At 36.4% G+C, this 22144-nt stretch overlaps 1 protein-coding gene across 4 annotated transcripts in view; it reads right to left on the bottom strand.

The window, feature by feature from the left end:
• Positions 1-22144, bottom strand: part of PRR7 (pseudo-response regulator 7) — a 43706-nt gene that overhangs the window by 2705 nt on the left and 18857 nt on the right. The window lies entirely within an intron of this gene.

The raw sequence follows: 22144 nt of genomic DNA, 5'->3' as shown, positions 1-22144 counted from the left end.
CTTGTTTTCTTCTACACTTTATCCCCTTTAATCATATTATATTTCTTTTCTTTAACTTTGTTTTTACTTCCAGTTCTGTTCTTATTCTTCCATGCTTCTATACTTACTTTCTCTTGTTCTTTTCATTTCTAGTCTCATCTTTTCCCTCTCCTACATTTTGCCATTTGTATTGCTGATGTCAGAAACTCTCTCTCTCTCTCTCTATTTGTATTATTCCGCTTTGGTTATTGAATATACGACATTAGTAATGGATCAAATTCTTTGTTTTTTGGGAAAGGAATGGATTCATCAAGTTCTTCAAATATATGTTTTCCAAAATTTTAGATTAAGTTGACTTTGTCTTATTGTTTTATTTATAACTGATTATGATGCTTTAGATTTCATGTATGAAGCTTAAGAATCGCATTGCTGCTGCTCTGCCAAATTCATTCACGAAGGACTAGTTCAAAGAGAGCAAGAACTTATCAGTTGGATCAATTCCAAATTTTTAGAGAAGGTATTCACCCAAGTAATAGACTAGACTTTCACTGTTAATCTTTGGAAGGAATTAAAATTTGTCAGGAACATGTTTCACAACTGTAAAAAGTTATAATAATTATACAAGTGATATGGGTGGGATGAAATGAGAAAAATACAGGTTTCACTTTAATATATTACATATGGAGGGATGATATGGGTGGCATAAGTTTTATCTTAGTATTAATACAAACCTTTCATAGAAACCTACAAAAAGACTACCAAAAAATAGTCCCATATCAATGAGGTGGAGGGAGGAGGCCCCCCTTTCCACCTCTATTTAACGGCTGTGCCCCTTTGGTTTTCTTGCTTCAAATTTCAAAGCATGTGCACGTGTTAACAAGTCTGCCTATTCACATGGGTAAAGGCTGGAGTACTCCACATGGGCACCACTTTTTAAAAAAGTAAATGCTCTTTTAAAAAGTGAGAAAATTGTGACTATGATTCTAACATGTGTGGGCCATCTTCAGTTACTTCCCTTTCTAATACAAAAAACTGTGTACTTTTTCTTGATTATCATTCTAGATATTCTCGGATATTATTTCTCAAAAATAAATATAATGTATTTAAAACCTCTAAGAACTTTATTAAAAATGTATTATGAAAAGTCAATATGATCCTTCCAAAATGACGGAGGAGAATATTCATCATATACTTTTCAACATTACCTCAAGGGCTACGTGATTGAAGAACAAATCTCTTGTCACTATGCTCAACAAAAAAATAAAATGGTTCAAAATAAACATAGGCATGTCACAGAAGTGGGCTTAATGTAAATTGATCACAGTGATGTGTCTAAAGCAGAGTTACCAGAAGCTTCTTAGGTAGGTGGGAAGCTCGCTTCCTGGAAACTCGCTTCGGAAGCGCGATACTCTTGCTTCTTAGGTAGGTGGGAAGCTCGCTTCCTGGAAACTCGCTTCAGAAGCACGATACTCTTTGCTTCTGAAACTTCATGGGAAGCTCGATTCCCCCACACTTCTTCTATACTTCTCATACACATGGTCTATGCATACTATATACTTTTCTCACATTTCTTTTCATCTTTTCATGTATTTTCTTTCACGCTTTCACTCACTCTTCATGTACTTTCTTTAAATTGGTAACCATCATTGTTAGATTTTAACAAAAATTTAACTCTTTTACGGAAAAATCATGAAATATAAGAATGATCAATTTTATTTTAGTTTTTATTTGTTTCTTGTTTGATTCCATATTGCTTTATTTTTTATTCATATTTCGCTTTTAAATTGAAACTTCGCTTCCCGCTTCGTATAAATTTTAAAATGCCTCACTTCTTGCTTCCGCTTCCCGTATCGTTTCCCGCTTCCGCTTCCTAGTTTGGCAACCTTGGTCTAAAGAGATCTAAGCTTCCGTTTTTCATGTGACTGTACATATGAATTATTTGTTGAAATAACTCCTGTTTTTTTTCCTACACATGCTAAATGAAGGGTCCCATATGAATTATTTTATTTGTTGAAATAACTCCCATTTTTTTCCTACACATGCTAAAGAAAAAGCCCCATTTGAGTTATTTGTTGAAATAACTCCTGTATTTTGTTCATTTACACAATTCTCAAAGGAAGAAATTGCATTGTAGTGCAATGCTAAAAATGTTGCTAAACCTATTCATGCTCACAAAAGGTGCAAAAATCAAGCTGCTGTAAACATCTGAAATTGCTCAAACTTCAGCAGCAAGTGAAATGAGTAAAGAGAGTACCAACAACAATAACCGAATGCATAAATTTTAAACATTAAAAAGATCAACAAGGAAGCACCACCCACAGATGAATGGGGTTTCCTATGAAGGTTTCTCACAAGATATTTTTGAGTGAAGCATTTGTAATTGAATGCCAATGAAGTAACACAAAGAGGCAATAATCCAATAACACATGCCACTAAGGACAACACAAATGCACTAAGGCAAATAAGGTGAGAAAGAGAGAGAGCATACATAAAAAATATATTTTTAGTAACAATAATGCTCACAAAAAGCATGCTTTACAATGGAGAATGAATCCCATTTAAATAGACACAAGAGGCTAGAACTAGCCGTTAGAAGTGTCTAATGGCTAGTCCAACAGGCACTCCTAACAGCTAGTTCAACAGCCATATTACATTAAATAATAAAAAATAAAAAGCAAAATAAAGAAACAAAAAATACATTATTATTTTACATATTATATATATACCATATGTATACACAAATAGTATGTACATACCATGTAGTATATATACATATCTAAATGTATATACAACAATACTTAACAGTATTCACAATTAGAGAGGAAGAATTGTATTTCATATTTTGAACTAGATGGGTGAGTACAATGAAGGAAGAAATATAAGCAATGCACTATCATAGTGCGTGAAAGATAATTGAAAGACCAAAGAATAAGAATGTTCATTGGCTGCAAATGAGTTGGTAAAACAAAGTACAAATTAGGCATAAGCATAAAAAGACATAAAGCTAGGATTGCAGTGAAAGGTTATATCCAGTGTTGTGAAAAGCGTTGAGGCGTAGCGAGGTGCTCCACCAAAAACCAAGGCGAGGCGTAAGCCTCGAGGCGTAAAGCGTAAGCCTCAAATATTTTTTTTGAAAACTTTAAAAAAATTATAAAAAAAATATCTAAAAATACAAATAAATAAAGAAATGCTTTATTGATGAAATAACAACCAATAAGAAATAGAAAATCTCAAATAAGTACTAAAAAATATGAGATTAACATATAAAAGTAACTAAAAACTGATTACATAACTGGAAAATATATGAGATTAACCAAAAAAAGTTAAAATATACTAAGAAACTGATTACATAACTGAAATAACTGGAAAATATATGAGATTAACCTACAAAAGTTAAAATATATGAGATTATTCTAAAAAATATGAGATTAACATATAAAAGTAACTAAAAAAATGATTACATGACTGAAAAATATATGAGATTAACCAACAAAAGATAAAATATACTAAGAAACCGATTACATAACTGGAAAATATATGATATTAACCAACAAAATTTAAAATATATGAGATTATTCTAAAAAAATATGAGATTAACATATAAAAGTAACTAAAAAACTGATTACATAACTGGAAAATATATGAGATTAACCAACAAAAGTTAAAATATACTAAGAAACTGATTACATAACTGAAATAACTGAAAAATATATGAGATTAACCTACAAAAATCTTGTTGATCATGTCTCAGAAATCTTGTTGTAAAAAAAACAATAATTTTGCGGCTCTGGCTTGCGCCTTGAGGCACAGAGGGCCGCGCCTTTTGTGCCTCAAGGCGCGTTTTTGATAACACTGGCTATAACTATAAAAGGGGTTAGATTATCAAGAAGCTTTAACCTGGTAGTAAAGATTGTGATAGCAAGAATTATAATCAGATTTACTTTATCTCATCACTAGGCCTCACACTAGGGCTTTGTTTGGGAGCTGGAGAAAAGAGGAGAGATGGGGATATAATAAAAAATGCCTACACCACCTACCTCATTGGTGTTTGGCACGCCAGAGATGTGGAGATGAGAATGGTGATAAGAGTGGAGAAAGGAGTAAAGATGAGCTCTTTTCAACTACATTCTCACAAGGATGTAGTTATAACTCCACTCTTATCACCCATTTTATTCTCCACACTCATAACCCCTCTCATTTCCTCTTGAACACCAGCACCCAAACAGAGCCTAGTTGGATGTAAAGAATGCTTTCTTGTATGGAGAGTTGAAAGAAGATGGGCATATGGAGTAACCATAGGGTTTGAATAATACAGATATGTACAGGTACGTTTGTAAAATTAATAATTTATTATATGGTTTGAGGATGTTTTAGAGTTTTCATAAAGCTTTAAAGTTGAAAGATTTCATAAGGTTTGTAATAGATTATTCGACAAACACATTTATAAGGAAACAAATGTATGGTAATAATATTGATTTATGTAGCCAACATAATATTATTGGAAGTTCAAGTTTCATGATAGAAGAAACTAAAGGATTCCATCATGAAAATTTCTTGATGTAAGTGTGAAAATGACAGGTTGATTGTATCTAAGGACATGATCGGCATTTATTGTTTTTAACATGTATACTATTATAGATTCTATATTTTTGTCTTCTTAGTCTTTTGATTCTTTTAATTCATTTTTACTTGATGCATTTGTTCCAGTCAACTCCACAAGAACATTTTTGCCCAACTTTTATTTGGAGAGTCAAACAAGGGGGTCAACCCATAAGATACTTATGTACCTTAATGAATGCATATGATTTTTGAGATTTCCTTCTTGTGTGTATCCCTCTTACTAATCCTAACTTGAATATGGTATCAGAGATAGTTGAAGAGGGCTTGACTAGCTTCAGAGGTAAGCACTGGAAGGTTAAAAGCTGTTCATAGCAGTTTTCCTTCACCCAACATTTGAAGAGGGCTGATGTCAACTATTGAGCAAAAGAACCAGGTGTGCAATCTCTGGTTTGGTTTGGGCTGTATTTCTGTTACTAAAATAAAATAAGTGGAAACAAGTTGCTTGAATCAAATATCATGTCATTGGAGCCCTAGAGAAAGTGATTCAAAATTTTCAACCAATTTCTATTTTTTAACTCAAACCTAGATTGATTTCTGAGATTTGGATTGATTTCTAGCTTTTTTAAGGATCCTTTTTGTCTCTATTAGGGTTGTTTAGATAAAAATCTTGAGAAGAGTAATTTTGATAGTATTGCCACTTGGTTGAGAGATTTGATGGCATGCCAAGTGAAATAGAAGGGGCAGCAGCTTGTTGTGGTTAAGACCTCATTGACAGGGTATTTGCAGTGGTTATCATTCAAAATGGATAAGAATGACTGTCCAGTTGATTCTTGTCAAATATGATGGAACCAACTACACATTCTGGATTTAATTTATGCAAACTATACCTAAAGGGAAGCCGTGGTAGTTATCTTGATGGAACAAAGAAGAAACTCCGGACAGATGTGGCAAACTATGAGGAAAAAAGTAGGGAATGGGAGATAAACAATGATGGGTCTTACCATGGTTATTAGGGTCTATGGAGCATGATATTGCTATCAACCTGGCTAAATACATGAAGTTTTTTTGGCTCAAGCATATCAACAAGTTAATTGGGCAAGAGAGCGTTAGTTGGTACATGAGTTGAGAGGATTTAGGCAGGAGAATAGAAAGTACAATCCTTTTACACTGAAATTCAGCAAGCTTAGAATGCTATTGCGCTGTTGTATTATATGCCCAAGTATGTAATGTGCAATGAATGAAGAATTGTCGAGTAAAAGGAAGCAAAAAGGTGCATAAGTCCCCAGTCATAGAGATTTTAATCACCCTAAGTCTAGGCAATGCTAAAAGTGCTATGCCTCATAAAAGAGAGTTTCCTACTTTTACTCAGGTTCTTAGTAAGATGATAACAAAAGAGACAGATAAAGTCTTTGATAGCTCGTCCAGCAGATGATGTAGTGCTTGTTGCAGATAGACCCTCTCTAGGAAGGAGAGTAGGACGACTTGAACGACTTGAAACCTATGAGACTACATTTTCTAAGAGATTAACAAGATAAAAAAGGAGACTAGTGAGATAAAGAAGAAGAAGAAGGATCAACACTTTTATTCCCAATCTCACAACAATATATTATATAGTGGTTTTGGATAGAGTTACCTTTGAGGAAAAAAAAACAGGCATGTACAAGAAAAAAGATAGAATTTCCACTTATAAAATAGGTAAATACATTTATCTCTCAACACTTTCCCTTGAGTTGGGGAAAAGATACCTCTCATCCACAACTTAGATGTGATTTCCTTGATCTTAATCTTTCCACGGCCTTAGTGAGTATATGGGCAATTTGAACTTGGGTTTGAACATGTAAAACCCAAAAATTTGGCTTCAATTTTCGCCCTTATAAAATGATAATCAATGTCAATGTGCTTTGTCCTTTCATGATACACAGGATCAGGAGCAATTTGATGTGCTGCTTTATTATCATAAAACACAGAATACCTGTCATTACTTCTATTCTCAACTCACTAAGCATTGTCTTTGTTAGGAATATGAATATGCATATGTTAAGGGAGTCTATTTGTAAATTTATTATTTCTTTTCTATTGTATTGTAAAAGGGCATTTTGATAAAATACCAAAACCCTGTATATATATATATATATTACATGTAATTTGCTTTTTGAGTCAGGGGTATTTTGGTCTTTTCCCTTGTAATAAAATACTATTTAGGGACTGCATATAGCCCTTTTCTTTTCTTTTCTTTTTCTTTTCTTTTTGTCCTTGACCAAAAAGGCCAAGGCTCTTTGGTCAAAAGACTAAAGATCTGTTGGAGCTGCCTACGGTCATATTTATGACCGTTGGGAGCTCCCATAAGGTCCCCTTAAATGGATCTTTTGTGTATAAATAGGGGTTGATCCCCTCTTGCTTTTTTCATGCTTGTATTAAGCATTTGATCAATAAAGGCTTATATTTTTACATTTTTGTGTATCTTCTCTTTGCCTTATTGATTTTTGTATTGTCCCATAGAGGATTTGTGCATGTGCACTTGTATGATTGTGATCATGTAAGCCTTTAGTGGCTAGTACTTTTCTGCTTCCACATACTTCACTACATAATATCAGAACCATAGTGTTCTTGGATGTGGAAGGTTGCCATCAAGTCATCGTGTTCATGACAGTCTCCTTAAGGATCATGCTCTCATCTTCTCCTTTTGCACTCTCTCTCTCTTGCTCACACCATGGAAACCAAGATTGATCTCTCCTTCAAGCTCAATGAAAATAATTACATAATGTAAGCTTCCGTCGTAGAAAACAATCTCAAAGGGAAAAAGGTTTGGAGTTATGTAATGGGCATTATCCCCGAACCCCAACTCAAGCTCACAAAACTAGAAGGAGGTCAAGAGAAAGCTTTAAAAGAAAATTCTATTACTAAGACTATTGAAGATCATAATAAACAAGTGGAAGATTAGGAGAGCACCATGCAAAAAATCTTGCATGATTCATGAACATCGAACTTAAGATATGTGCTAACATTGCAAAATTTCGCAAAGTCAATGAAGCTTAGCTTTTATGAAGGGTATATATACCCAAAAGGATCTTGCGAGAGCATATTTCTTACAAGAAAAGTTTAGGACCACCAAATAAGGTAAAATGAGTATCCAAGACTATTATAATGCTTTGAATCCTCTATGAGATGAACTAACACTCTTAGAGCCTAAGTGGATTGTTATTGAAGATGTAGAACTTAGGCAAAGACAAATGAAATAAGAGAGATTTTTTCAATTCTTATTTGGGCTTCGTCCCAAATTTGAGCAAGTTAGATCTTCTCTCCTACATAGATCTACTCTTCTTCCTTTAAAAGATATTATTGCCGAAGTCATCCCAGAAGAAATTTATCTTGGTATGAGTAAAAATTGTGATGAAGTCTTGGCGATATCTAAACCCGACAATCATGTCAAGACCTATAAGCTTCCACACTTTGAGAGGAACTATAGTGGAGGAAGAAAAATGATTATTTGTCATCGTTGTAATGAGTCGGGTCACATTAAACCCGCTTGCCCTAAGTTGAATGGAACCTTCAAATATAAGGTTGCTTCCGTTGAAGAATCTATTCTCAAGAAGAAAAAAGAAGGCAAAAGTGGAGAGGATCTTAAAGACACTTGGTCAAATATTCATGACACTTCAACAAATTCTTAAAGCAACTTCTTCTACATCGAGTGCCACCATTGCTTCTTCATCTTCACCCGGTACGTATTCTTGGATTCTAGATTCGGGAGCATCTTTCCATATGACTCCTCGTGAAAATGCCTTATCCAGTATATGCACAAATTCAAATTTATCTTGTGTTTCTACAACTGATGGAACCATTTATTAGAATATGAATTGGATATGGATCCGATAAAGGATCCATATCCATTCACGAGTTTTGTTTTGTACTCTAATGTAACATGTGCAACTAATGCAGGGCACTTTTGTCTTTGTAAAATGATTGTAACCCTATTAAGACTAATGAAGTATTACTGCAGCCATTAAGGAGAATAGTGGCTGCCGATTCCAAACAGAGAAAAGAAAATCCGTGCTTTCTCTCTCCCTCTCCTTTTCCTTTCCCGAGTTATGCAGGGGTTTTAACATGGTATCAGAGCAACGACGACAACCCTGGGCATAAAGGTGTCTTCTTCGAGAACGCGAAAGGATCTGCACCTTTTGGCCACGCCTGCTCCTCTGCAAGTCGACCCTGTGCCTCTCTGTCACGCCTGCTACCTTCTGCGACTCTCTGTCACGCCTAGCCCAAGAGCCGAGTTTCTTCAATCATCTTCAGTCGAGCCCAAAAAGGTGAGTTCAACCCTGTGCATCTCTGTCACGCCTGCTACTACCTGCGCCTCTCTGTCACGCCTGCTGTCTTCTCAACAGATACTAGAATCTGTCTATCACGCATGATGTCTTCTGCTACTTCAGACGAGTTCACAAAAGTCGAACCCAAGAGTCGAGTTCCTTCAGCCAAAACAACTTGTTTTTACTGAGAAAAGTCTATTTTTTGTCTTCTAAACAGGTCTTTTTCTCTTCTTATCTTATCTCACAACTTGTTTTTGCTGTCTTCCATTTTGGCCCCATCATCTCCCAACTGTGTCATTGTCGTGACATTGTCTTTCTCTGTGCCGATTTCTGCCAAATGTGTCAGTCCAGTTTCATCCAACTGTGTCAGTCCAGTTTCAGCCACTAGTGTCATTTTTGTAGGGTCATTCTGTCAAAAAAAAAAAGAGGGACTGTCAACAAGTCTACAAATGGATACTTCATTCAATTCAGGCCTTTCTTCCAGTTTTCTGGGGCAGCTAGTTTCGGAAAAGCTAACTACAAACAACTATCTGACTTGGAAAAGGCAAATTGCTCCTTTTATTCGTAGTCAAGATCTTTCAGGTCACTTGGATGGCTCCACCCCAATGCCTCTAGAATTTTTCACAACCGAAGCCAAAGAGGATGGAGGATCGCAGAATATTATTCGCAACCCTGCATTTGTTACTTGGATGAAGCGTGATCAGGCCCTCGTCGCGTACATCACTTCCACATTGTCACAAGAAGTATTGATTTTCATTCCTGATGATTGCACATCCAAAGTTTTGTGGGAGGCTTTAGCTCAGACCTACTCTCAGATATCAGAGGCTAAAGTGTTGTTTCTTAAACGTGAATTTCAGATGTTAAAAAAGGGGGCAATGAACATTATTGAATTCTTAAATCAAGTCAAAAGCATCACAGATCAATTAGCCATGGTTGGGTATCCAGTGTCAGATAAAGAAAAGGTACAGCAGACACTGAATGCACTGGGTTCAGAATATCATGTTCTTGTTACATGCTTGCCTACGTTGCTCAGCTTTGAGGAATTACGCGCCAAACTCTTTCAGTATGAGATGACACTGAAAAGCATGTCTGAAGCTCCAACAGGACAATCATCTACGCATGAGGTTCTTGCCACAGGGGTGATAGCTGATCGACCACGAGGAGGACGTGGCAGAGGCAAGGGAAATCCAATCCAGGGTGGACGTGGGTTACTACCTACACCAAATTCCACTGTTAGTTTTTCAAATAATGTTCCAACATGCTATCAGTGTAACAAACGAGGTCACATCAAAGCTAACTGCTGGTTCAACCCACAAAATCAAAATAGAATGCAAAACACTAGAAATGTTGGTACATCAGAAACTGCAGGTACATTTCGGGTCAGTGATGATGCTAAGGATCTTCTACTATCTGCAATGGCCAGCTTGAATCTGAAGCAAAATGATGATGGAATATGGTATGTTGACTCTGGGGCAGCAACCCATGTGACTGGCAATGCAGGTAAGTTCTCTACTTTGACTCCCTATTTTGGAAAATCTAATATTGTAACTGGAGATGAGACTCACCACCCTATTTCAAACATAGGCAACGTTCTCATTCCTTTGTCTAAGTCATCTATTCCTTTATCTGATGTTGTTCATGCACCAAATATAAAGAAAAATATTGTCTCAGTTTCTAAGCTTGTTGATTCTACCAATTCATCTGTGGAATTTACTCCTACTTCTGTCTTAAAGCATCCTAAGTACATCCAAATGCAATAAGTCAGATCTCTGGCATTCTCGTCTTGGTCATTGTAGTCAAGTCTTTATTGAAAAGTTAGTGTCAAATGGTTTTCTTTCAGAGTTTGTTTCACCTTCATTGAAGGATAAAATATGTCCCAGTTGTCAGGTTTGCAAAAGTCATGTACTTCCTTTTCATCAAATAAATAAAAGAGCCTCCATGCCCTTTGAGATAATATGTTCAGATGTTTGGGGCCCAACCCCCAATCCTTCTTCTTCTGGAAGTAAATATTATGTATCTTTTATTGACAGTTTCTCTCGTTTTACCTGGATATTCTTTATGAAACACAAATCAGAGGTTTTTCTCATTTTTCGTCACTTTCATGCCTATGTTAAAAATCAATTCTCCCAAAACATTCAAATTCTCCAATGTGATGGAGGTGGTGAGTATTCCTCCAAAGAATTTTTAGATTTTCTCCAAAATAATGGGATGCATCGTAGAGTTTCTTGCCCGTACACTCCACAACAAAATGGAATTGTTGAACGTAAACACAGACATATTGTGGAAAGTGCAATGAGTATGATACATGGGAGTAACTTACCCATTAGTCTTTGGACTGAAGCTTTTCACACTGCCACTCATGTGATAAATCGTCTTCCTATGCCTATTCTTGAAAATCAATCTCCCTATTATGTTCTCTTTGGTGCACATCCTGATTATAATGAGTTACGAGTTTTTGGATGCACATGTTATGTGCATATTGACAAATCCATGAGGACTAAGTTCCAGGACAAAGCCTCTATTTGCCAATTTGTAGGTTATGCAGATGAACACAAGGGTTACAGGTGCTATGATCCAGTCAATAAGAAGATAAGAATTTCCAGAAATGTTGTTTTTGATGAAAATAGTTTTCTGGGAAAAGAAGCAGACGTCAATCGTGAACGTATTGGTGCAGTTGCTGATTGGTATGACCCATGGCTTAGTGCTGAACTTATTTCACAAACTGCCGAACATACTACTTTGACCCCTGAAAGCACACATGGTGAGACGGTTTCGAATGATGCATCACAAACAGAATGTCTGAGATACAAAGGTAATGTGTATACCAGGAGACCCAGAGAGCGAACAAATGTACCTGCTGAAGAACACATTGCATTGTCTGATAACAGAGAAACACCAAGAAGATCAGGCAAGGCATCCTATTGAAAAATGGGTTAGTTATGACAACTTTTCTATGGACTTTCAAATTTTCCTATCCAAGATTGAAAAACACGATGAACCACTTGGTTTTCATCAAGCTATCCAATCCAGCAAATGGATTGAAGCGATGAATGAGGAGATCGAGGCGCTTCACGAGTGTCAAACATGGGAGATAGTTGGCCGTCCTCCAGATAAAAATGTTGTTGGTTGCAAATGGGTATATAAAATTAAATATAAACCAGATGGTAGTATTGAACGGTACAAGGCAGCCAAGGGTTTCACTCAAGAATATGGTCAGGATTATGATGAGACATTCAGCCCAGTGGTAAAAATGGGAACTATTCGCATTATTCTTGGCTTGGCAATTGAACATGGTTGGACCCTTAGTCAGCTTGATGTTAAGAATGCATTCCTTCACGGGGACTTAAAGGAAGAGGTTTACATGGAGCAACCTCAAGGTTATGCAGAGGGAGACACAAAAGAATATGTATGCAAATTAACCAGAGCCTTGTATGGTTTGAAGCAAGCTTCTAGGTCATGGTTTGAAAGTTTTTCCTTAGAAATTCAGAAACATGGTTTCTTTTGTTCCCAACTTGACCATTCTCTGTTTATATACAGGAATAGTACCACTGTGGTTTTCTTACTCATATATGTTGATGATATTGTGATCACTGGTAATGCTCCAGACCACATTCAACAAATTAAAGCTTTGTTGAGTATGCGGTTCAAAATGAAAGACCTTGGGGAACTGAGATATTTTCTTGGTGTAGAGGTGGACAGACAAGATGAAAAAATGTCATTAACTCAACACAAATACACTCTTGATCTTCTGGCTAAAGCAAGAATGACAGATTGTAAACCTCTACCCACACCCAGTGTTGTTAACCAAAAGCTCAGTATTTGTGATGGTGAGTTATATCCCGATGCAGTTAAATATCGCAGTTTAGTGGGTATGTTGCAATACCTTACTTTTACTCGACCAGACATTGTATATTCTGTTAATCAAGTGTCTCAATTCATGCATGAACCAAAGACTGGTCACATGGATGCTGTTAAACGCATCCTTCGCTATCTAAAAGGAACGGTGGGTGATGAACTCATATATATTCAATCTTCATAGAAGACACCAAAACATGACATACTGGCCTATACAGATGCAGACTGGGCAGGAGATCCAGATGAGAGGAGGTCTGTTTCAGGATACTGTGTTTTCATTGGGAGAAATCTTGTCTCATGGAGTAGCAGAAAACAGAAGGTTGTGACAAGATCTAGCACAGAGGCAGAGTATAGATCTATGGCAGCTGCCACAGCAGAAGTGACCTGGATTAGGCATCTACTTACAGAGATGGGAGAGGATATCTCAAATTCGACACTTATGTGTGATAATAGAAGTGCTATACAAATTGCATTCAACCCTATTCATCACAGTCGGACTAAGCATATTGGGATTGATCAACATTTCATTAGACAAAAGATAGCAGACAAAGAGATTGAACCAGTTTATGTGCCTTCAGAAGACCAAGTTGCCGATATGTTTACCAAAGGTCTTACAAGTCAATGTTTCTGGTATCTGAAGAACAAGTTGCACATGGTTCACTCCCATGCACAACTTGAGGGAGGGTATTAGAATATGAATTGGATATGGATCCGATAAAGGATCCATATCCATTCACGAGTTTTGTTTTGTACTCTAATGTAACATGTGCAACTAATGCAGGGCACTTTTGTCTTTGTAAAATGATTGTAACCCTATTAAGACTAAAGAAGTATTATTGCATCCATTAAGGAGAATAGTGGCTGCCGATTCCAAACAGAGAAAAGAAAATTCGTGCTTTCTCTCTCCCTCTCCTTTTCCTTTCCCAAGTTATGCAGGGGTTTTAACACCATTTTCAAAATTAAGACTATAGGAACATTAGATTCTAAAAATTTTCAAAAATTTTTTGTTCTAAAAGATGGAGTTGTTCCTAAACTAAATTTAATTTTTTTTGGTTTCTCAAATTACCGACTATGGATGTAAAATATCTTTGTCATCTAAGGGTTGCTTTATGCAGGATCTCTGATCCAAGAAGTGGATTGGGCAAGGCTATAGAAAGGGGGATCTTTACTTTATGGACTATTTGTCTCTTCTTTTAAACTCTTTTTGTACTTATGTCCAAGATAAGGGTATTGAAATTTGGCATAAAAGACTTGGACATCCAAGCTATTCTAAAATGTATCTTTTTTCTTTTGAGAACAAATTTTTTAATGAAAAAGATATGACTTGCAAAGATTGTATTCTTGAAAAAATGAAATCTATCTAATTTTCAAATAGAACCTTTGTCTCAACATTACCCTTTGAATTGGTGCACTCGGATTAATGAGGTCCTTCTCCGGTCATATATAAAGGTGGTTGCTCATATTATGTGACTTTTATTCATGACTTTACTAGATATGTGTGGGTTTACTTCCTTAATCTTAAGTCAGAAGTTTTCTCCTTCTTTAAAGAATTTTATATAAAAGTTAAGAATCAATTTTAAAGCAATATATCTATTCTTAGATCAGATTCGGCTGAAGAATATATATCCAATGAATTTCAAAACTATCTAAAACTAAATGAAATTTGTCATCAAAGATATTGCCTTAAGACACCACAACAAAATATGTTAGCGGAAAGAAAACATAGGAATATAATAGAAACCACTAGAACTTTACTTATTTCTAAAAATATTCCCAAAAGTTTTTTTGTTGAAACCGTTTTAACTTCCACTTAGTTGATAAATCGAATGCCATCGTCCACTTAAAAAAATATTTTTCCTTATGAAAAACTTTTCAAAATAACACCCAATTTCAATCGTTTACAATTTTTTTGTTGTAAATGTTATGTGCTTTTACATAAAAGAGACAAGTTATCATCAAAAAGAAATTGAATGTGTTTTCATTGGATACGGTGAAAATAAAAAATGAAATAAATGCTTTGATTTCAAAAATAACAAACTTTATGTTTTCAAAGATGTGACATTCTTAGAAGATGAAAATGGTTTTGAAGAATATGATAAGAGGGAGAAAATAGACTATATGTTTTTGTATAATCTCTCTCCAAGAGAAGATACACATGCTAATGATGACTCTTTGAATCATCATGAAATCATAGATGATATCAATCATGAATTACTCTAATATTGGAACAAAGTAGTAATAACATCATCAATAGTTCTCCTAAAAATATTCAAGTTTATACCCGGCATGAGCAAAATAATCCTGCTAGTGCCTTAGAAAAAAAAATTCAATATGGTGAACCTATAGAAGAAACTCCTCTTAGAAGATCTAGTAGAGAATCTATTCCACTAAATAGGCTTGGTTCTTACGAGACATTATCTCCCAATTATAGAACTTGCCTACTAGCTTTACATTCACACCATGAGCCTTCACATTAATGAAGCTAAAAATGTTCCTCATTGAATTGAAGTCAAGATCATAAAACTAGATACTATTAGGAAAGTAAAATCTTGGGAAGTAATTGACTTACCTTTAAACAAAAAACCCATTGTAATGCAGAGCATCCAGATTACCAGTGCATTGAAGATGAGTTGGATGCAAATTCAACTCTCTAGACCAAATCCGGGACGTGAAACCCTAGAAGATCCAATTCTATTTAGGACCATTCGAGTCCCAATGGATCTCTGGGGTAAATCTGTCATTTTGACGCATCTTAATTTTTGAGAATTTTATTTTTTTTTACCTTCTCCAAAAATACCTTTTGTTGTGATTCAATTTTGCGAATATTTGAATCATTTGTGTATTTTTTTCTTTTTTCTTTTTTTTAGGTGCCGGATCTTATGGACCCGGATAGTTTTGGTGTTCGATGGGATTATTTTAGGGCACTAGAGGGTGTATGGGGTTATTGGGTAGAATTTTATTTTTCTCAATTTTAGTTTTTATCTAAAGAAATTTAGATAATTTTTAAGATCCCTTTGAAGCATTGGATCTTACCAAAGATCCAATACTTCAAATATGGGTTCATATTGGCGGCCCTATGGTTGGACCAATATGGATCTCCTGAGATGTTAGTTGACCTAGTCAAAAGAGGTCTTATAAAATTCTTAAAACATGTGAGGGTTTTTTAAAGTCTTTTCAAATGGAGCCTTCTCATTGGCCACATGAAAGGTGGCCATGTGAATGCATTAAGGCTTCGTAAAAAGCGTGAATGGCTTTCTTTTGACTGTAGAGAAGAAGACAAAAGCTTTTCAAGAGGTGTTCTTTCATTGGCCATACAAGAGGTGGCCTTGGAAGTTTTCTAGGCTAATTTTCAAATGAAGGACAAGCATTGGCCACGTGAGAGGTGGCCTTGGAAACCACCTCCCACCCTAACTCAGCTGGGCTGAGTTCATATAGCTCCAGAAAATTTGTGCAAGTCATTCACTCTTTGACAAAAAAATTATGAAACAAAACAAGAAGAAATAAAGTATTTACATCCTTGACGATTTTTGCTAGAGAAGCTGGAGCCTATTTCCTGTGTGAAGACTGTTGTTGTACCCTCTGTGAAGGTCTAGCTGTTGTGAAGACTCTTCTTGGTCATGTGAACCTCTTTGCAGCAGAAGAAAGGTACTGCCAAAAAAAATCGTGCTCATTGTGTTGCTGGAAAGAGGCACTTGCCAACACCGTGGCTGTGTGTCTCTGTGTTGCTGGAGACATCTCTTGCTGCTGAAAGATTGTTCCTATACTGTGGAAGAATCCCTTTGAGATCATACCCTAGTGTTGATGTGCTGCACCACAACCAGTCCAAGATCTGGCATGTGAACCCTTAGTCGAAGTTGTTGTTCACTTGTTTTTTCCTCCACTTAGGTGTGTCTCCCTGAACCTTGAGTGTAACAGTGGTAATGGACTGATTAACGATTTTGTCAATCTATCTACTAATCTGGTTTGAAAATATATTCTCTCAGTTTACAGTCGATATAGCATCTAGTCTGTTAAAAAAATAGCATATCTTTGAGTTTGAATCCTGAGAAAAAAATTCTGTTAGCTAGTTTTAGAACTTGAGCTTTGTTATAATCAATGATAGATTAACCAGAGTTGGGATAAGGAGGAAAGGTTACTTGACATTGGAAAAATATGTTAGAAGTGTTTGGAAGTGTTTGTGTGTGTAGGTTGAACAGAAAACCAACCAATTAAAATTTGATTAATTTAAAAAGACTGTTAAAACTGCGTATACACTAACTCAGTTCTCTGACTGTCTGTGTCATACACACAGTCACACCATTTGTAGCGTATCTCTCATTCTAGACCATGAAAATTTGCGTGTGATAGCTTATTGGAAAGCTAACACCCATGGCTAAAACTTACATGTTTTGCATATTCACGGATTCATTTGTTTTAGTTGTCAAAAGTGGTCTGAAACAAAGAAAACCGTCATTTAGGTGACTATCCAAGACTTCCGTATAAGTCCGACCTCTTGTTCGGTTTGTACCGGAGTCATACAATCTTCGATTCGAGTGATTTTAGTTTATCTAAATCAGCAATTAAATTAGCTACAACTTTTATGTTTGGCAAACTTGCTGAATCGATCAACTGTACAGTCAAAAGTGTCCTGAAACGGATAGAACAATGGTCGTATCGGAGTCATCCGACCTTCGATTTGGGTGATTTTAGTTTCCCTGGATCTGAACCTAAAACCTCTACAACTTTCGTACTCAGGTCTTCGGCTGAATCCATACGAACAGTCCCGTTTTGGTCTGTTCCTACTTGATAGTTTCAGCAACCCCACCTGTGAACATCAACATCATTCCTTTGATCTGGTGTAAGTTCCGTATCTCGACCAACAATGGTCGAAATTACGTGTTTTCGGATTCGTTGGAAAGGCGAATTTGTCGCCTACAAAGTCCGCTTTGGCGTTGTCCTTTTGTTTAGAGCACAACTGGGTCAAAACGACCCTGAACTGAAAACTGTTAGATTCAAGTCATCCTGTTTATCTTCCGCGCATCAAAATCAGTTTGGATCTTGGATAGTGGATCAGCCCCCTGCCAGATCCATATCATTTTGGTATCAAAGCCTTGTTTAGGATTTATCCTGATCCTAGAATACCCCTAGGAGTGTTTTCGCCATGTCTGGGCGAATGAGTGGGCGTGGTCGAGGTAAGCCTAACCTAAAAAACGAGAACCATGATCTTAGATATGAGAATCGCGACTTGCGGCGACAAGTTGAAGAACTGAATAGGAGAATGGAAGAACTTACGAGAGGAAGAAAAGGACAACATGAGCGATGCATGCATGGATCCCGAGGAAGCCATGGAACTAGCATGTACGATTCAAAAATGCAAACTAGCCTAGGAGGTCGAATTGGGAATCTGGCCTAAATTTCAAAATTCCAGAATTCAAGGGATCGAGTACCCCTGAAGAATTCTTGGATTGGATAAACAAAGTTAAGAAAATTCATGAGTTTAAGGAAGTCCCCGAAGAGAAGCGAGTCGGGTTAGTTGCCCTTAGGCTAAAGAGACTAGTTGCAGCCTAATGGCGATAGCTCAAGCAAACATGTAGGCATCAAGGTCGCACACCAATCGAGTATTGGGAGCATATGGAGCAAAAGCATCGTGCTCAATTCCTACCTCTCAACTATCATTGAGAGCTCTATCAGAAATATCAAAACTTAAAGCAGGGTACGAAGTTTGTCGACCAGTACACTGAAGAGTTTCATGATTTGGTCGCTTGAAATGATATTCGAGAAAGCAAAGAACAGTTAGTGTCCAAATACATTGGTGGACTAAACTTTTATCTATAAGATATATTGAACTTCGTTAAGTGTTGGACTGTGTCAGAGGCTCATCAGAGAGCTCGACAATGAGAAAAGTCTTTACAAAGGAAGGCTTTGACTAGGGTTGGTCAGCCCGTTAAAACTACTACGAGGTCTCTAGTGGCCCCGAATAGTAAAACCGTCATATCCTACCAACACTCGAATGCCACTATCCAGCCTAGGATGCCAAGCCAAAATGCTTCACCTTCATCACACCCTAGGCCGGCTAGCTCCAGTGTCTCCATTAAGTGTTATACCTGTGAGAAGCCCAGTTATAAGTCAATATAATGTTGTGTGAAAGCTTTATTTAACGAAGGCATTTATGAGGAAGAAGACTCGGGATTTGATCCAGAATCTGATCATGTTTATGACCCAGAAAATGAGGAGTTTGAAGAAAGAGTCGAAGAAGACGAGGAAGAAGATTTGTTGTTGCTCGATAGAAGAGAAGCACTCATCTCGAAAAGAGTGTATTTAGCCCCTCACCAGGAAATGAATGATAGATGGCTTAGGACACACATCTTTGAGTTTGCCTATACCATTAATGGCAAGGTTTGTAGGTTCATCATAGACTCAGGATACTGCAAAAATGTTATCTATGTAGAGGTCGTGCCAAAATTAAAGTTGGGTACTAGGACTCATCCCAAACCCTATCAAATGTCATAGCTCCAAAAGAGCGTAGATATCCGTGTTGACCGACAGTGTTTGGTCAAATTCTCAATAGAAAACACCTATTTTGACCAAGTTTGGTGTGATGTGCTTCCCATGGATGTGAGCCATCTAATTTTAAAAAGACCATGACAGTAATGACAGATCAGTTATTCACAAGGTTGCCAAACTAGGAAGCGGAAGCGGGAAACGATACGGGAAGCGGAAGCGAGAAGCGAGGCATTTTAAAATTTATATGAAACGGGAAGCGAAGTTTCAATTTAAAAGCAAAATATGAATAAAAATGAAGCAATATGGAATCAAACAAGAAACAAATAAAAACTAAAATAAAATTGATCATTCTTATATTTCATGATTTTTCTGTAAAAGAGTTAAATTTTTTGTTAAAATCTAACAATGATGGTTACCAATTTAAAGAAAGTACATGGAAAATGAGTGAAAGCGTGAGAGAAAATACATGAAAAAGATGAAAAGAAATGTGAGAAAAACATATAGTATGCATAGACCATGTGTATGAGAAGCATAGAAGAAGCGTGGGGGAATCGAGCTTCCCATGAAGTTTCGGAAGCAAGGAGTATTGCGCTTCCGAAACCAGTTTCTGGGAAGCGAGCTTCCCACCTACCTAAGAAGCTTCCGGTAACTCTGGTTATTCATAATGGTAGGACTAACACATATTTTTTCTCCTTTGAAAGAAAAAAGATCCAATTGTTGCCCTCTAAGGATTTACCTTCATTGTCTTCTGCCTCATCCTCCTCTACACCATCTACTTCTACATCTTCATTTTCATCTACCACCCCCAAGTCCCACCCTACTTCCACTAAGAATTATGCACCAAAGGTTAAGTTGTTTAGTACATTTATAGTGAGACACAAACTTCAAGAAGCCTTAGAACATTTTAGTGTTTTTTATGTCTTATTGTCTGTAGATATACCTCGTAGTGAGCCTAGCCCTCCTATCGTTGACCCTAGAGTGTCACCTTTATTAGAGGAATTTCATGATATTTTTCCTAAAAAGCTTCTAGCTGGACTACCCCCACTTAGGGACGTCCAATACCATATAGATTTTCATCCAAGAGCAGACTTACCTCATGCCCCACATTATAGAATGAGTCATACGAAGTATGAAGAGCTTCGTAGACGGGTAGAAGAACTTTTAACTAAAGGACATGTGCGAGAAAGCCTTAGCCCGTGTGTTGTCCCTACCTTGTTGGTACCTAAGAAAAATGGTATCTGAAAAATCTGTATTAATAGTCAAGCTATCAATAAGATCACTGTCAAGTATAGGTTTTCAATTCCTAGATTAGATGATATGCTAGACCAATTGACAGGATCTAAGATATTCTCTAAATTAGATTTAAGAAGTGGATACCACCAAATAAGCGTTAGACCCAAGGATGAGTGGAAAACAACTTTTAAAACTCGTGATGCCTTTGGGTTATCAAATGCCCCATCCATTTTCATGTGGAAGACCCATAATGATTTTCTTTGTTGGTTCATATCGCCGACCCCAATTGTTTTGGGATGAAGGCGTAGTTGTTGTTGTTGTTTATATAGGAAAATTTTTGGTTGTGTACTTTGACGATATTCTTATCTATAGCCAGAGTGAACTTGAGCACCCCCAACATCTAAGAATAGACTTTGACATGCTTAGGAAGGAACAATTTTATGCCTCTACGGACAAGTGTGTTCTTCGCTACTGAAGTCTTATTTCTAGGATATGTGGTGTCGACTATAGAAAATTTTGTCGACCCATCAAAAGTTGAATCTATTAGAGATTGGCATGTGCCAAACTCTATCACTGCACTTAGGAGCTTCCATGGATTAGCTTCTTTCTATAAGAGCTTTACCCCAAATTTTAGCAGTATTATTGCCCCTTTGACGGATTGCATAAAAGGAAAAACCTTTCAATGGAATCTTGAAGCCCAAAAGTCTTTCAAACTTTTGAAATCTTATCTTTATTCTACGGTTGTCTTGACCTTACCCAGTTTCGAACTTTCGAGTTATCTTATGATGTGTTTGGCGTGCACATAGATGTTGTGTTGAGTCAAGAAGGCAAACTCATTGCCTACTTTAGCGAAAAGTTGAATGAAGCAAAACTCAAATATAGCACTTATGATAAAGAATTTTATGCTATAGTTATGGCGTTAATGCATTGGCGACATTATCTAGTGCATAAAAAACTTATCCTACATATAGACCATGAAGCACTAAAGTATATCAATAGTCAACATAAACTTAATGCACATAGAGCCAAATGGGTTGAGTATTTGCAAGAATTCACGTTTGTTTTGAAACATAAGGCGGGAAAGGACAATGTAGTAACGGATGCGCTAATTAGAAAAAATATTTTACTTTCCACCATGAAATTGTTTGTTTGGGGTTTTGAAGAATTTACTTTATTATATGCCAATGGTAACTATTTATCAAAAATTATTAATGAAGTAAATGAAAATAATCATGATGAATTCTCTTTTGTTGATGGGTTTTTATTTAAAGGAAATTTGCTTTATATACCTGATTGTTCCCTTAGGCTTAGATTAATTTCAGAATTACATAATGAGGGACATTTTGGTAAGAGACAAAACTATGAAATTAGTTTCCTTGACTTATTTTTTGCTCCATATGTGAAAAGATGTGAATAGGTTCGTAGAAAAATGTTATACGTGTCATATAGCAAAAGGTAATGTCACCAACGCAGGATTGTATTTACCCTTATTCAAGAGAAACTACAGCAAGATATAACCATGAATTTTGTATTAGGACAGCCTAAAACGTCACATGGATTAGATTTCATTTTTATTGTAGTAGATAGTTATTCAAAAATAGCTAGATTCATACCCTGTAGAAAAACCATGGATACATCCCATATAGCGGACTTATTTTTTAAGAAAACATATAAGTTGCATGGGATCCCTAAAACTATCACATAAGATAGGGATGTTAAGTTCGTAGGTC

The sequence above is a fragment of the Nuphar pumila genome, chromosome 4 (genome assembly GCF_984573655.1).
Source record: "Nuphar pumila chromosome 4, dmNupPumi1.hap1.1, whole genome shotgun sequence".
In the NCBI taxonomy this organism is placed as follows: domain Eukaryota; kingdom Viridiplantae; phylum Streptophyta; class Magnoliopsida; order Nymphaeales; family Nymphaeaceae; genus Nuphar; species Nuphar pumila.
The sequence above is the reverse complement of the archived record's forward strand: the minus strand, read 5'-3'. Positions and strand labels throughout refer to the sequence as shown.